This window comes from Filicampus tigris, chromosome 2 (assembly GCF_054856515.1).
Source record: "Filicampus tigris isolate MCC_2025a chromosome 2, RoL_Ftig_1.0, whole genome shotgun sequence".
In the NCBI taxonomy this organism is placed as follows: domain Eukaryota; kingdom Metazoa; phylum Chordata; class Actinopteri; order Syngnathiformes; family Syngnathidae; genus Filicampus; species Filicampus tigris.
This window is the reverse complement of record NC_141218.1, coordinates 10,638,934-10,653,225: the sequence shown is the minus strand read 5'-3', so window position 1 is coordinate 10,653,225 and position 14,292 is coordinate 10,638,934. Positions and strand designations below refer to the sequence as shown.

Here is a 14,292-nt window from a genome sequence, read left to right as displayed (position 1 = left end):
TGTATTGCTGTTGTTTGTTTAGTGGCGTAAAAGTGAACTGCATCATACTGAAATATGTTTCGAATATTTTGGTATGAGTTTCAATCTAAATTGAATATTATTGTCTTTAGAAAAAAAACATCATTTTTCTTAACACAGCTTTTGGGTGGGATCGATCGTGCAAGTGTGCCTACAGTGTGTGTCCGATGACGGTCCTTTGAATCCAGCCATTTTTTCCCTACTGCTTATCCTAATTTTCAAAGACAATAAATCAAATCTAAGCAAATATATAAGTAGAGCTTTTGATTTTTTTTAAATTAGAACTGATTAATGCATTTAATTGTGTTTATTTAGACTGGAAATGAAACTTACGAAACGTGAGTGAAACAACATTTCATTACTTACATATATTGTTAGTAATATAAGTATATATAATGCAATTTTATATATATATATATATATATATATATATATATATATATATATATATATATATATATACTTACTTACTTACTTACTTACTTACTTACTTACACACATATAGTGACAGACAGAAACAAGTCAATTGAAATCTGATTTTCGTTTAACAAGAGAGCCGCAAGTGTGTATGTAGCGCATTCATCAGTCATATTTCACAAATGTATATCCAATCCCGATACTGCTATAGTACTAATATTGATTTAGCTAATTTACAAGCTATTTTTGACGCAATTTGCACCTTAATGCCATTCTTGACAAGTAATATGCGTTTTGGGCATAAATTGCGCAGGTGTGAAGTGTTCATTTCTATTTTTTTCTCGGAAACAAAATGTTATGGAGGAGGTGACATTATATTTGCGTGTGACAATTTTGCGGGGGGCCTTAAACAGCGGCCAAAGCATAAAATATGTTAAATTTATAATTACCGGGGGCCCAAAATGCTCCAAGTAAAAAATTGCATTAGTTGGTTCAGAATCTTTTAGCAACGTGTAAATCCAATCGGATTGCTCGTGATGCATTCATAGGCCTTCAATGAGCCCGCGACCGGTGAGCTTGTCTCCAGTTGTTCGGCCCCCAAAGCCGAGTCAGAGCCAGCGTGCACACAGCATGACTAAAAAGCAAGCGGGGGTTCATCCAGAGGTACACAACTCGGAGACACAAGCGGGCCGAGCCCCCAACACTACATTAACATTTTCCCAGTTTCTTTGAACGCAACAGTAAATCGCGCTTTTATTCAAGTTTCCGGATTGCTCATGAAGTTAACAATCCATCTTTGTATGATGATCTATAGCGCTGTCGTTTCCTGGACATTAACAGTTGTGAACTGATGAAGACATGAAGAATAAACATAATTATTTAAATGAGAAGAGGGGCGGACGTTAAAAATATGACACGCAATAATAATGATAATGATGATAATAATAATAATAATTATAATTATAATTATAATAATAATAATAGTATGACTTTGGCTTCTATGGCTATGTGATTGAATACCAAATAAGATTTAATTACAGCAATATAATAGACGCACAGGTTTTTATTCAAAAATGCTTCACAGACATAAAATCTGTTGTATTAAATTCCGTTAAGAGTAATTATTTTATATTATTGCCCTTAAAACCAATTTCACGATCCTATTGTGTTTGCAAATGTGGGTTTAGACGGCGGGAAATGAGAACAAATGAAATATGATTTGATGCATTTTCAAATAAGCTTCAGATTGACTTTCCAGACTGCAAAATCTGCGACGTTTTTTTTCTCCCTCCACCTCCTAATAATGACTTTCATTAAAGTCACAGATTTGCGCTTTATTTGTCATGGAGCTATTTTACTTCATCCCCGTCGGAATGTGTGCTCCACTCTTTCCATAATTGCATTTTTTTCACCTTCCAGGGGGGGGGCTAAGGTAATTACTTTGTCGCAGGCAGGTAAATTGAAATCTAATATTTAATCCTCCTTAAATCCGAACTCTCTGACGCCGCGGCGGGTTGAGCTTTTCGTCAGGTGTGTGTGTGCGCGCGTGTGATTTTGTGTAGGTGTGTGTGTGTGTCTATCAGGGGGGTCTCCTGTCGTCGTCATAGGCAGAAAACAAGATTACTAGATCTTGATCAGACGGCGTTCCCCTCCAACGTCACAACGTTGCATAATGTTGCTATACACAAAGTGAACGCATACTTTTAGAGGGGGAAATGCAATAAATCAATCAACAAATAATTACACCTCAAGTCTATGAATATAGGAGCTACTTGTGGAGGCGTGGGGCATGTGCCAAAAAAGTACATTTCTGCATGCAGGAGATAAAATGTACGATAAAAATCAACAGTGAAATACATTTTTAGCCTTCTCTCGGTCTGATTGAACATTTCATCAGCACATTTGAAAAGATTAGTTGAAATGACCTTGAACGCTGGCAAAATATAGAACTTTACCATGAAGTATAATCATTTAAATTCTTTAGAAAGGCTACCTTTTTACATATTTCTTTTTTTTCTCATACCAATATACCTACTTTAAGTTCATTTTCTAAAAAGAAAAACGGAAATTTAGTTCAAATTCACTCCTAAAGTGAAAATCAACCCAAACACAGTTTTTTTCAAAAATATGTTTGCAGCAGGCCCACTAATTGAAACATGCCATTCTCATTAATATTGCATTTGTGGACTATGAGTTGAGCAGCAAAATGCACTCGTTTTTAGCCATATCAGGGGGCGGCCATTTTCTCACTTGAGAAATGACTTTTCTCACAGCCATTTTGAACTTTCTCACTGAAAATGACATCACAACTGCTCACAACGACCAATCACGGCTCAGATTCAGAAAACAGGTCAGCCGTGATTGGTCCTTACCTGAGCCCTGAGCAACTGCGATATCATTTTCAGCAGAAGTGACAAAATGGCCGAGCCTAGAGATGGCTAAAAACGGGTGGATTAACTCTTCGCAATATTTATCAGAATGCCTTGTTTCAACTAGTGGGCTTGCATAGACAATATTCTTAAAAAAATACTGTATGTCGTGTCCCTCCCTGGGTTTTCACTCATTCCTCTCCCCTCTCGCAAATTTAGAATATTCCACAAGTCACATTGTCCACAGGAATTTGCAGGCCACAGGAAGGCAAATAGTAAGGCCACTGATTTTTTTTTTTCAGTTTATTACAACTATGACTGCAGGAGGGTTAAAATCTCAAGCCAGTCCTGTTACCTGAATTATTATTATTTTTTAATATAAGTTATTTGTTATTCCCCTCCATTCACCCCCAAAATGCTATTAGCATGCATGCCATGTGGCTATAGTTCATATACAGTTGATCCCTTTACAGTATATTTGGGCTTCAGCATGGCAGATTCACCTACCCGCCTTTTTCTTTTTGTTAGCCTATCCTCATTATTTGGACAGTTTTTTCCCCGATCAATGCTTACTTGCAGTTTTTGGACCAGGGGTGGGGAAATTATGGCAATTATAATCAGTGTCAATTATTCACAGATTTTTTTTCTGGGTCTGACTGCACTCCATGCACTTGCTCATTCTATGATTAAAAACTCCCTGTTACTTCCAGTTCTGATAATCAATTGACCTTCAGTACAATTAAATAATGAAAAAAACTAGTTTTCCATGTTTTTATCAGTTTTAGAGTCGAAAAAAACAAACAGATATGGCGGAATGGGCCATGTATATATTTATATTAATAATGCAAGTATTTTTGGACATTTTCTTTGTTCTTCTTGTGAATAATGCATGACTCATTATGAAAAAAATAATCGTAAAGACAAGGCAATTTTGAGCCCGATACATTCACTAGGCACTTCTTTAGCTACACCTGCCTTTATAATCTAATGTGACCCCCAATACAGAAACTTTATGAAAAATCTGCATGAACAGCAATACATACGCCCAGTAATTGATTACCCACTCCAAGGTAGATTCATGTGTCATTTAAATATAATTTGAGCAAAACAAACCCCCGCTATGCTTAAAGTCCAATTTTCAAACACGTTATTGATGATTTAAAACATTCATATTTAGGCAGTCCGTATTGACAGATCAAATGGTGGTCATCTTAAATACATTTCATGCATAACAGTAAAACCATTAACAGCCTCATGAAAAATTGTAAGTTGCTCACTTTCCATGTATTGGCTTTCAAACTCCGCAGCTACAAATACATGAATGATCTTAACTACTCGTTAAAGCCATTACACTATTGTCTTTACAATTGTAATAACGGTAAAGTCCTGTGTTAATTCCCACATGTTCGCAAATTCATACATATCACTAATATGACTATTTCTTTTACATTCTACTGTTGTGTGGATGCAAAATGGCTGCCTCATCCTGGCACTTCAGCTCACAGGTCCCTCTGGTGTATTGCAACAACAAAATGAAGCTGTCTCCAGTGGCATTAACGGTAAAGACAGCTTGAGTGGAAAAAGACGGACCACTTGTAAAAGACCAAAAAAGAAACTCTTAAGACACTAAGATGCATTTGCATTTCTGTTTTCGTGGAAAAGGCATAGGTAGCAATACGATATGTCAAAAAATGGAATTAGAATCTTCAGAAAAAATACTGTGAATCATGAAACTTAAGTTACGACATATACGTAACAGTAAAGACATTTCAGCATTAAAAGCTAAAAAAAATTTAAAAATTCTCAGAAACAATGATTGTCTTTTGACTGATCACAACTGCCAATACTTCAAATAAGCAGTAAAATTTATTACATTTCAAAAGTAAATCTAGTGGGATTTGTCTTTACTCGTATTATTTTATGAAATGACCTGAATGACCTATTTCATCGCCATTTGTTTGTTTGTCCATAAGCTCAGGAAAAAACACAGGAATCATTTTTATTTTTATATTTTAATTTTTATTATGAGTCAAAAGAATTGAATTAAATTCACTTTTTAATTATTGCAGAAGCATACGTTCATACCTGAAAATTGTAGAATTGGTTCACTAAACACAGAATCAAGTTCCTTTCATGGTCATCTCAGTCCCCAGACCTCAACTCAATTGAAAACTTGTGGGCAGGGCTAATGGAGTAGTACAACATATTAACATCAGGGGAGCTAATAATTGGGGCACACATGATTTGATTTAAGGGAATAATTTCCTAACATTCACTGCCAAACATTTTCAGACCCTCTTTTACCATAACGTTTAAAAAAAAATGAAAAAAATAAAATGAAATAGGTTCCTGGGACTGAATGGCTTGACTGTGAATAGACAGTAGAAAAGTAAATTTGTCAATGGCAGTGAATGAGTTAATGTAGGATTTTGCTCTCCACACTGATTAAATGCACTCGAACTAAAGTTTGGATTTCCCCTTTTTTTTTTTTTTTTTAATTTTGGTCCTATATTATTCAGACAAAAACGGAATAATTATGCACGCCAGTGTATTTCTTTCATTATTGTATTTAAGTCTTGATAATGCTCCTGCCGTCCGGCCTTAGTGGAAAGCTCCACTCCACTATTTTTATTTTTTACTATTCAAGTTCGGAATCATGTTCCATTACTTCGCTATATAATGAATACTTCACTTTCTCCGTTTGTCTTGTCACGTCGCTGCGTGAATCCGGTGGCCTTGCGTCTTTCAAAAAATTGCAGTCACGAGCAATGAAAGGCAAGCGTGCATGAGGCGGCTCTGGCAGCTCCTTGTCTCTTCAGTCTTTTTTGCAGGTATGCAGTGGGTGGGTGACAGGCATTAGCGGAGGCAGGTAGCATGCTAAAAATCACTTCACTGGAGACCTCACATCAAAGTGGAAGCAAACCTCATATTGATTGAACTTTCAAGCTGGGAATAAAAATACGCTGTGACATCAGAGCAGCTAAAATGTGACTGTCATGTTTTTCAAACTTGGCTGAACAACTGACTCAAAAGAACTATTGGGTGGTGAGCGCACACACACACTCGCACACACACGCACACACACACACACACACACACACACACACACACACACACACCCCACCCCCACACACACCTGCGCAGAAGACGTCGAGCCGTCTTTGTCTTACGTGAGCCTCAAAGTCCGATTAGATTGAGAGACACGCGTGAGGAGTTTGTAAAAAATAAGATGATCGACAGCACTTTGGTGGCGCTGCATGGGGACTTCTCTCGAGCACTGTCACTGTCACAAAATCTGACGGAGACCTGCCACTTGACAGGGAGGCGACACGGGACTGAGACTGATCAATTCCCAAACTGACAACCAGATTCTGATGCGGCAACGGCCGTCCTGCTTTATTTTTGCGTTAGGCTAAAAAAAAAAAAAAGTCCTGGTTGCTTGGGTTTGTGGTGTAGTTCGCATGACAAGACTTAATAACGACAGTGTTCAAGTAGCCGTGCAGCAAAGTCCAGAGCGCAGTGAAGATTTGCGTCCTGACCTTTCTGGTTCTGTCAAACATGGAAAAAAACTACAGACACATTTGCTTATGCTCCCAGCTGAACTCAAATATCTAACTACACAGCACATTTCACAGTGTTGATTTAACACTTACAGAGTTAAATTTAACACTGTGTCTGAGTATATTTGGTCCATTAAGAATTGGTGTTAAAGTAACTCTTTCCACAGTGTTAAAGATTTCGGTGTTAGAATAACTCAAAACTGAGTGCATATTTTACACTGGCTAACACGGCACAGAGTTAATACAATTTAACAATACAGGTTAAATAACTATGGGGAGAGTAAATATGACTCCCGGCGGTGTTGATTATTTACTCTACACAGCAAAACAGTTGAGTGGTTAAACGACTCCCACACAGTCGATTTCAACACTTTTTCCGGTTTTGTACGTATAGCTCCATACTCTACAGGTGGAAGAAATTATGAACAGTTCAATTTTAAAGTCCTTGTTACCCCCAAAACTTTGAGCAAGCAGAAAAGATGTCAGGAAAGCCTATTAAAACAGTTGAACGTTACTAGAAACTTTTACTGTTTACTAAAAATTGAGCATCCGCTACCCGTCATCCATCCTTCCATCATCCGTAGTTTGCCTTTTTTTCCCTGGGGGGTAAAGAATTAGTACCCGTCTATAGGCAGGTCCGCCTCTAATTTTAAACGGCCGTCCATCTGGTAGTCTGACAGCGCGATCATCGTGAGCGACAAAAATGTCACGTAGTCTGAGAAGACTGGCCATAATAAACGTCCACTTTAAAATGAAATGAGCAGTTTTACTATATTTATTGTGAAAACAAAAGTGTTGCGTTATGCCCTGTTTGAACACTTTTAACGCTTCACTTAGTTAAAAAAAAAAGAGCTGTGGTTAAATATTTCTTATTTTGCAAGTTAAATAGTTGCGCCTTCAGCAATTACATGAGTACACTCCACATTTCCATCTTTAATTAAAATAACACCATCTGGAAGAGCCATTACCCCTTGAGATAACAGTGTTGGAATTCATTTTGAGCTCTTGTGTGGTCAATACAAGCTCTCAATATTCACTGCTAGTGTATTGATAATCTATCACAACAGATTATGAGAAGTATACTTATTGATATTTTTCGCCAGCCCGAGTTTGGACATATGTCGCTTTGTTGTTTAACGTACATTCCACGTGTGTTTTCCGTTTGTAATGCGAAAGCCGATACTCTCCACATTTTTCCCCTTCAAAGTTGCCTCCTGTTGTGCATTGTGATCACAATAGTGTCAATCTCGTACCTTCAAAGCGTCATCTCCATTTGCGGCTCTGAATGGCTGCCTCGCCCGCATCTCCCAGTTGAAGCTTTGATGGCAGCTCTCGAAACAGCTGGACGGATTGTGACCAAAAAATAACACACTTGACTTGATCTGGCTGCAAAATACACATTTAAGCTTTGTCTCTATACATTTCAACACTCCAGCATAAACAAAAGTAAACAAAAATCAACTCTAGTTGTCTTTATAAAATGTCCACCAGAAAATGCACAAACACGAGCTGTTCTGTGTACCGAGCAGGGGGTGTACCCAACCATAAGGCTAATTAAATCCATAAAAATGCATGCTTCTCAGAGGTGTTGTGGTAACACGGGATGCAGGTTGGAACTGTTCATAATTCACTCCGCCTTGTCAACATACACCTAACACCATTTCAAGTGCCTCTGATGAACTCCACATAAATCTTTGCAATTACCGTAAGCTATTTCTGATATTTTGTTCCTTCCTGAAGAATTTGTGCGCACACTGAATGTGGTTTTCAATTGTTCATAGTTCCTTCAGCACTCCTGGCATCATTTAACGTGCCTCTGATTAACCCAAAATAACATTCAACTGTTCTAGTAGGCTTTCCTGACATCTTATCCGCTTCCTCAAAGTTTTTGGGGTTACAAGGACTGTAAAATTGAACAGTTCATAATTCCTTCCACCTTGTCAGCACTCTTGGCATCATTTAACATGCCTCTGATTAAACCAAAATAACGTTCAACTGTTCTAGTAGGCTTTCCTGACATCTTTTCCGCTTCCTCAAAGTTTTGGGGGTAACATGGACTGTAAAATTGAACTGTTCATAATTCCTTCCACCTTTTCAGCACTCCTGGCATCATTTAACATGCCTCTGATTAAACCAAAATAACGTTCAACTGTTCTAGTAGGCTTTCCTGACATCTTTTCCGCTTCCTCAAAGTTTTGGGGGTAACAAGGACTGTAAAATTGAACAGTTCATAATTTCTTCCACCTTGTCAGCACACACCTGACACAATTTAAAGTGCCACTGATTAATCCTAAACACATTTTCTATGTTCTAGTCGACATTTCCTGGAATTGTTTTTCTGCTTCCTAGCAGAAGCCTGAAGGTTTTATGCTGACACTGATAGGATTTGTAACTGTCTACAATTCCCTCCTCTTTAACTAAGGCCCCAGTTCCAGCTGGAAGAAAAACAGCCCACACAGCATGATGCTGCCACCACAATTCTTCAATGTAGTGCTCTTTTGGTGATGAGCAGTGTTTGTACCACACTTTTGGAATTCTGGCCAAAAACTTCCACCGGGTTGGGTTATTTAGACATCACACATTTTGCCTCGTGGAAAATTTTGTGGCGGTCCGATGAAACCTGACATTTGAACCATCGCAGTATTTTAGAAGGCTAAAGGAAGGAGAATGAACTCATACATGTGAAATCACTGAGAAATAAATCAAATGTTAATCTAATTGAAACATTTTCCAAAGGTCTGTTTTCATGTTTCAACTAAAACGGAGTTTGCGTGTTCTCAAAAAGCCACAACCAAACAGAAAAATCGCGTCATTTGAAAAAGAACAACAACAACAGCTCATTTTCGAACATGGTGATTGTTGAGACAGATTGAAATCATCAGTTTGGAGAGAAAAAATAAATAAAATTGTTTGCGGAGGGAAGCTCTACAAATGATGCCATGATGTATGTGAGACAGTGGCCAATTTTGCCAAAGAGAAACGCATCAAAGCAAACTGGACTGTCCAAAGTCAAATTGACTGAAACATGTGCCACAAAGTCAGTTTTTAGTTACCTGAAAGGCAGTTTGCCTGGATGGAATGTGGCTTTCCCCCCCCTCGTTGAAACAGCTTGAAATCATCAGTTTGTGAGTTCAAAAAAGTGCTTGTGTAGTGAAGCTCTTTCTATAAATGTCACCATCTTGACCGCCCAAATTACGTGTCATGAAAAGTGGCAAAAGGATCTCGAAATGCGTGAGTAGAAAGGCCAAATTTGACCCCACAACAAATGAATCCACTTTGAATGAGCAGTTAGGTTAACAATGCATTAATTATATGCTAATTCGCTTATTAGATGGTGGAAAAGATTCAGTAGTAAAGTAAAGCAAATTTCTGTAAGGCAAGATAATCTAATTCATTCCACATTAAATTTTGGTATTATTCCCCCGATTGCGATACTTTTATGGCGAGTTTCGAAGCTTTTTCACTTTGCTGTTACTAGATGGCCACTTTTGTCTTTTCCCGGGACACCTTTTGGGATCTCATTCACTTGGTCGACACATATTGCTTTCCTTGCTTTGACATGGCTTTCTAATTAGCTCGCGCCTTGCTATGCAGACTGATGTACTGTCATTTCTGGATTTTCAGCCGCTGATGGTACATCATGGTTGGTTATTAAAGCTGCACACTGATTAGTCAGATGTCACTTAGTGATTGGGCATGGTGAGCAAGAAACTTCACAACTAATGAGCATTTGTTCATTTACTGAAGGCGGTCGTGAAAAAGCATTAAAGGAAAAACTGAAAGTGACTTTTTAATTTTTTTAATTTATTTTATTCTATAACGTTGTAAAATATTTTTTGGTCATAGTTGTTTGATTTTTGAATTTGTTTAACCTCTATTTATCCAGGTAAATTCTGGAGTTGTTTTGGTGAAAGTAATTACAAATCAACAAATAAGAAATGTAATGCATAATTATTTGGAGCGAGGGTCTCAAACTCCGGTCCTCGAGGGCCACTTTCATGCATGTTTTAGATGTTTCCTTCCTCCAACACACCGATTCAAATGATCAGGGTCCTTATCAGGCTCCTGCAGAGCTTGCTGATGATCTCATCATTTAAATCAGGTGTATTGGAGGAGGGAGACGTCTAAAAAAAGCTGGATAGCAGATCTCCAGGACCAGAGTTTCAGACCCCTGATTTAAAGACAGTAACTAAGTACTTTCAAATGATAGTATCTAACTACTCTTTTGAGACAAATGTTGGTCCACATGTGCACAATCGGTCAAAAGTTTAGTTGTTGTTTTTTTTCATTGAAATTCATGCAGTTCATTGTCTCATTGCGCCGTGAAATGAAAGCGCAGACAATTTCATGGACTCATACTATACATCAAAATGTATTTTCAATTGCTGACTCATTAAAGTAGTCACCTTAGGCGGATAGGGTTCATCCCAAACCAGCTCAACTGGGTTTGAGTCTGCCTTTTTGTATAGTTCTGAATTGCAAATTATTTTTTCAGTTTTGGACATCATCACATACTTTTTTGTACAATTTGAAGCTATTAATTGGATTTGAAATGCTTGAATTTCAATAAAGTAAAAAAAAAAAAAAAAAGGACAAAATTGTGGTGTTCTAAAACTTTTGACAAGTAGAGTGAATCGATTAAGAAAAATCAAACCCAACCCAACAGCAACTGCCTTGCTTGCACATTCTGACTCCTGCACTCTTTGATATAGTGACACATTTATACAACTCTATAAACAATCTCTTAACTTAAGTACAAATGAGGATTCATATAAAAAGTCAAGTCCTCACCCTTGGTTGAATTTATTCCAAAAAGGCCCAAAACCAAAGATTACATCAAGACAAAAGGCGGTAGGTGGTTTTCCTAAAATACTTCTGACTTATCGCTTGTGTGTTATCACCATGTATTCAAATCAACAATGGGTGATCTAAAGACATCTGTCATGATCTGTTGCTTGGTCCATCAGATACTTGTTTATCAAATTAAAATTTTGAAGCTGGTTGTGATTTTTTTTTCCCTTCTTAAGTGATGTATTTTTCCTTATATCTATTTGAGAAATGTCGTCCCGGGACAGCGGCCCGTGCGTGCTTTGTCCCGCAAATGGTCGGCGATATGAGCTTAGTGGAGGTGCCGGAAAAGAAAAGCTCGGCGTGGTCCTTCACAAAGCGTCGTTTGAAGCCGTGCCAAGTGATTGGAAATAATCGAGTGACAATAATCGGATGAAAAGAGAGGCAATCTCAATAAAGTTTGTCATTCAACCATTCAAGGCTCAATCATATCAGAGGTATTTTGCATAACTAAGAGACCCTGCTTCTAATCCTCAAAGGGTGCGGGGGCGACTTGGCTTTGCACTGTAGTCATTCAAGGTCACAACCCGGTAGGAAATATGGGCTGCCATAGCAACACAAAGATGGCCTCTGAAGGCTTAGCATAATTCTGCCCTAATAGAAAAATAACAGCGGCAAATCCCGTCCTTAGTGAGCGCGCTTCTTTGACCCGGGCCGACTCCCACCTGTGAAGCGCCTAGTCACCAAACCCAGTCGCTAAGGCTGCGCCGAGATGAAAAAGAGCCCACCTCTGGATGGGGATGGGCGCCCTAAGCCGCCGCCAAATTCTTTCCCCTCTCTGAAGCCGGAATCAGCCCTGCCGCGCGTCTCGCGGCGAGCTTTGGCTTTTTTGAAGGCGGACAACATGAGCTGCCAAATGAATCGTGCTCTCTATATGGCTCTCCACTTTGAAGTGCTTGAGCCACACTCTGACAAGAAGAACTTTGGTGGAGGAAATTGGCTTCTGTGGGATAAGATCTCAGCGCGGTTCCCCTCTTTTTGGTCCAATGTTGCGAAGATGAGTGCCGTGTCACAGTGGGAGCCCACGTGGCTCTAAACCTGCCTGGTAACCGTGCCCTTCCCCTCTTGATTGCATCTAATCCCCCACGCCGCTTCCTGCATTGTTGCCAGGTACCACGGCGACCGGTGGATCCGTGTCGCTGCGAGTTGCGTCCCGAGTGATGAGAATAAATTACGCCGCTCTGGAGTGGGAGGCACGTAAGCACACTGGCTGCTTGTTACCATCAGCGAGGAGCCGTATTTTCAGCCACGTTGCTGCCGTGGTGATATCTGGCTGTGATCAAAGGTTGGGAGGAATCATTACTGTCAGAGGAAGCTATGGAAATCCAATCTTTGCTGGATGGCACTACTGTAGGGTATATTGTTGATGTTAATCACCTGGAAAGGATAAGGAAAGTGTTTGCATGATGCAATGCTGAGTGCCTGACTCAGCCATTCCCCCCCCCCCCCCCCCGTATTTCTGTTTATTCACAAGAGAACGATACTAAGGCCCACTTCAAATTTCGTTTTGCGTTGCTTACACGTAGGCACGTTGCTTAGCGGGGCTACTACAGCACTCTTGCCACTTCCTTGTTAAAGTATACAGGCACCTGTGACCATGTGAGCAAATCGCAAGAAATATGCTGATGACTTGCCCACAAAATGCTATGTTTGAATGCAAAAGTAATGTGGACAAAACGCCAGGTGTTGCATCCTCTCCACTTTTTACACTGCCATACTTTCAAAAATAGTGTTGCTAGCCGTGTAAAATGTTATTTTCAGTGTATTGTTGGCCTAATATCATAGCTGCCCAAGCCATTTTGAACGTTTTTGACAACAAGTTGAAAATTGCCTCGATTGAGACTGCAGATTATCGTGAGCTAAAAATCTACAGACAAAGACAAAAAACATTCTTAGCAAACAAACACATTGGTATTTGCCATTGATAATGTGACAGTAAGCTCAAAATAACTTGGGCACTTATGCTATTAGGCTAACGATGTGGTGCGGGTAGCTGTTAAAATTGATGGCGGGCCGCATACAACCCATAGGTCGGACTTTGAACACCCCTGCTCCAAGAGGTATTCATTTGACAATATGCTTATTATTGAGGTTATGGTTCGCAGTGGTGTCGAAGAGCATTGCATCATCCCGAGAGCTGTTTCTAATAGTTTGCCACCAATACGGCAACCAAAAAAATTAGAAACAGCTCTCACGATTACTGTCAACTATGGCCACAATTGGAAACATTTGTCAAATCAATCAAAACTCATCTTCATTTTCTTTGAACCTTTGAACCAATCACCAACAAGTTGGTAGGTGTGGATGTGAGTGTGAATGGTTGTCTATGTTGACCTGCGATTGGCTGGCGGCCGGTCCAGGGTGACCCTAATGAAGACAAGCGGTATATGGATGGATCTTTATTATTGTAGTTTGCAGTGCTTCACTGCTGTTAAGGTTTTATTTTTCGGGGGGGGGGCTGGGCTCACAGTATCTGAAAAACAGTCATCTGCATTTGTGTTTTGAAAAGGACATAGATTCTATTTGATAGATCCCAGATTTCAAGGATGTTGAAATGACTTGACAAAAGGAAGTCATATCTGGAAGATGAATATACAGAAAGGTCACCTTTTTTTTTTTTTTACGGTCATTCTTTGTAAAAGCATAATTGTTTAGACAGCTCTTATTAAATGTGCCAGTGGTGGCCTGCGAGTACAAAGTAAACACCATTTGTCTGTTAATGACAGATATTTTTATGCAAGATATGACTAACAATTTCATTTTGTGCTCATTATGTTTAACTTAACATTTTGGGTTGGATAAGTATCAGATTGATGAATTCTTGCTTGTTTTTTTGTTATAACAATGAGACCTCCTTTGCTTTCTTGTCTTACCAACTCATCTTACAGCTGTTAGGCAAATATACAAAAGTCATATTGATATTCATTTTTCCCGTTATATAAATACTGTAGCTATATAAAAAAAGAAAAGTCTTTGCCCTTCACACCTCGGAATTTCGCTCTTGGCGATGAATCTTCAGTTTCTCGTGTGCATTATGGAATGATTCTCAGCGGGTCTTCCCATTAGGCGGACGGTGGCTT

At 39.0% G+C, this 14,292-nt stretch overlaps 1 long non-coding RNA gene across 1 annotated transcript in view; it reads right to left on the bottom strand.

Moving 5' to 3' along the window:
* Positions 1-14,292, bottom strand: part of LOC147151348 (uncharacterized) — a 42,385-nt gene that overhangs the window by 14,336 nt on the left and 13,757 nt on the right. Inside the window, exon 3 of the long non-coding RNA XR_015083330.1 lies at positions 7,618-7,705. This is a non-coding gene — a long non-coding RNA (uncharacterized LOC147151348). The remainder of the gene's footprint in view (positions 1-7,617; positions 7,706-14,292) is intronic.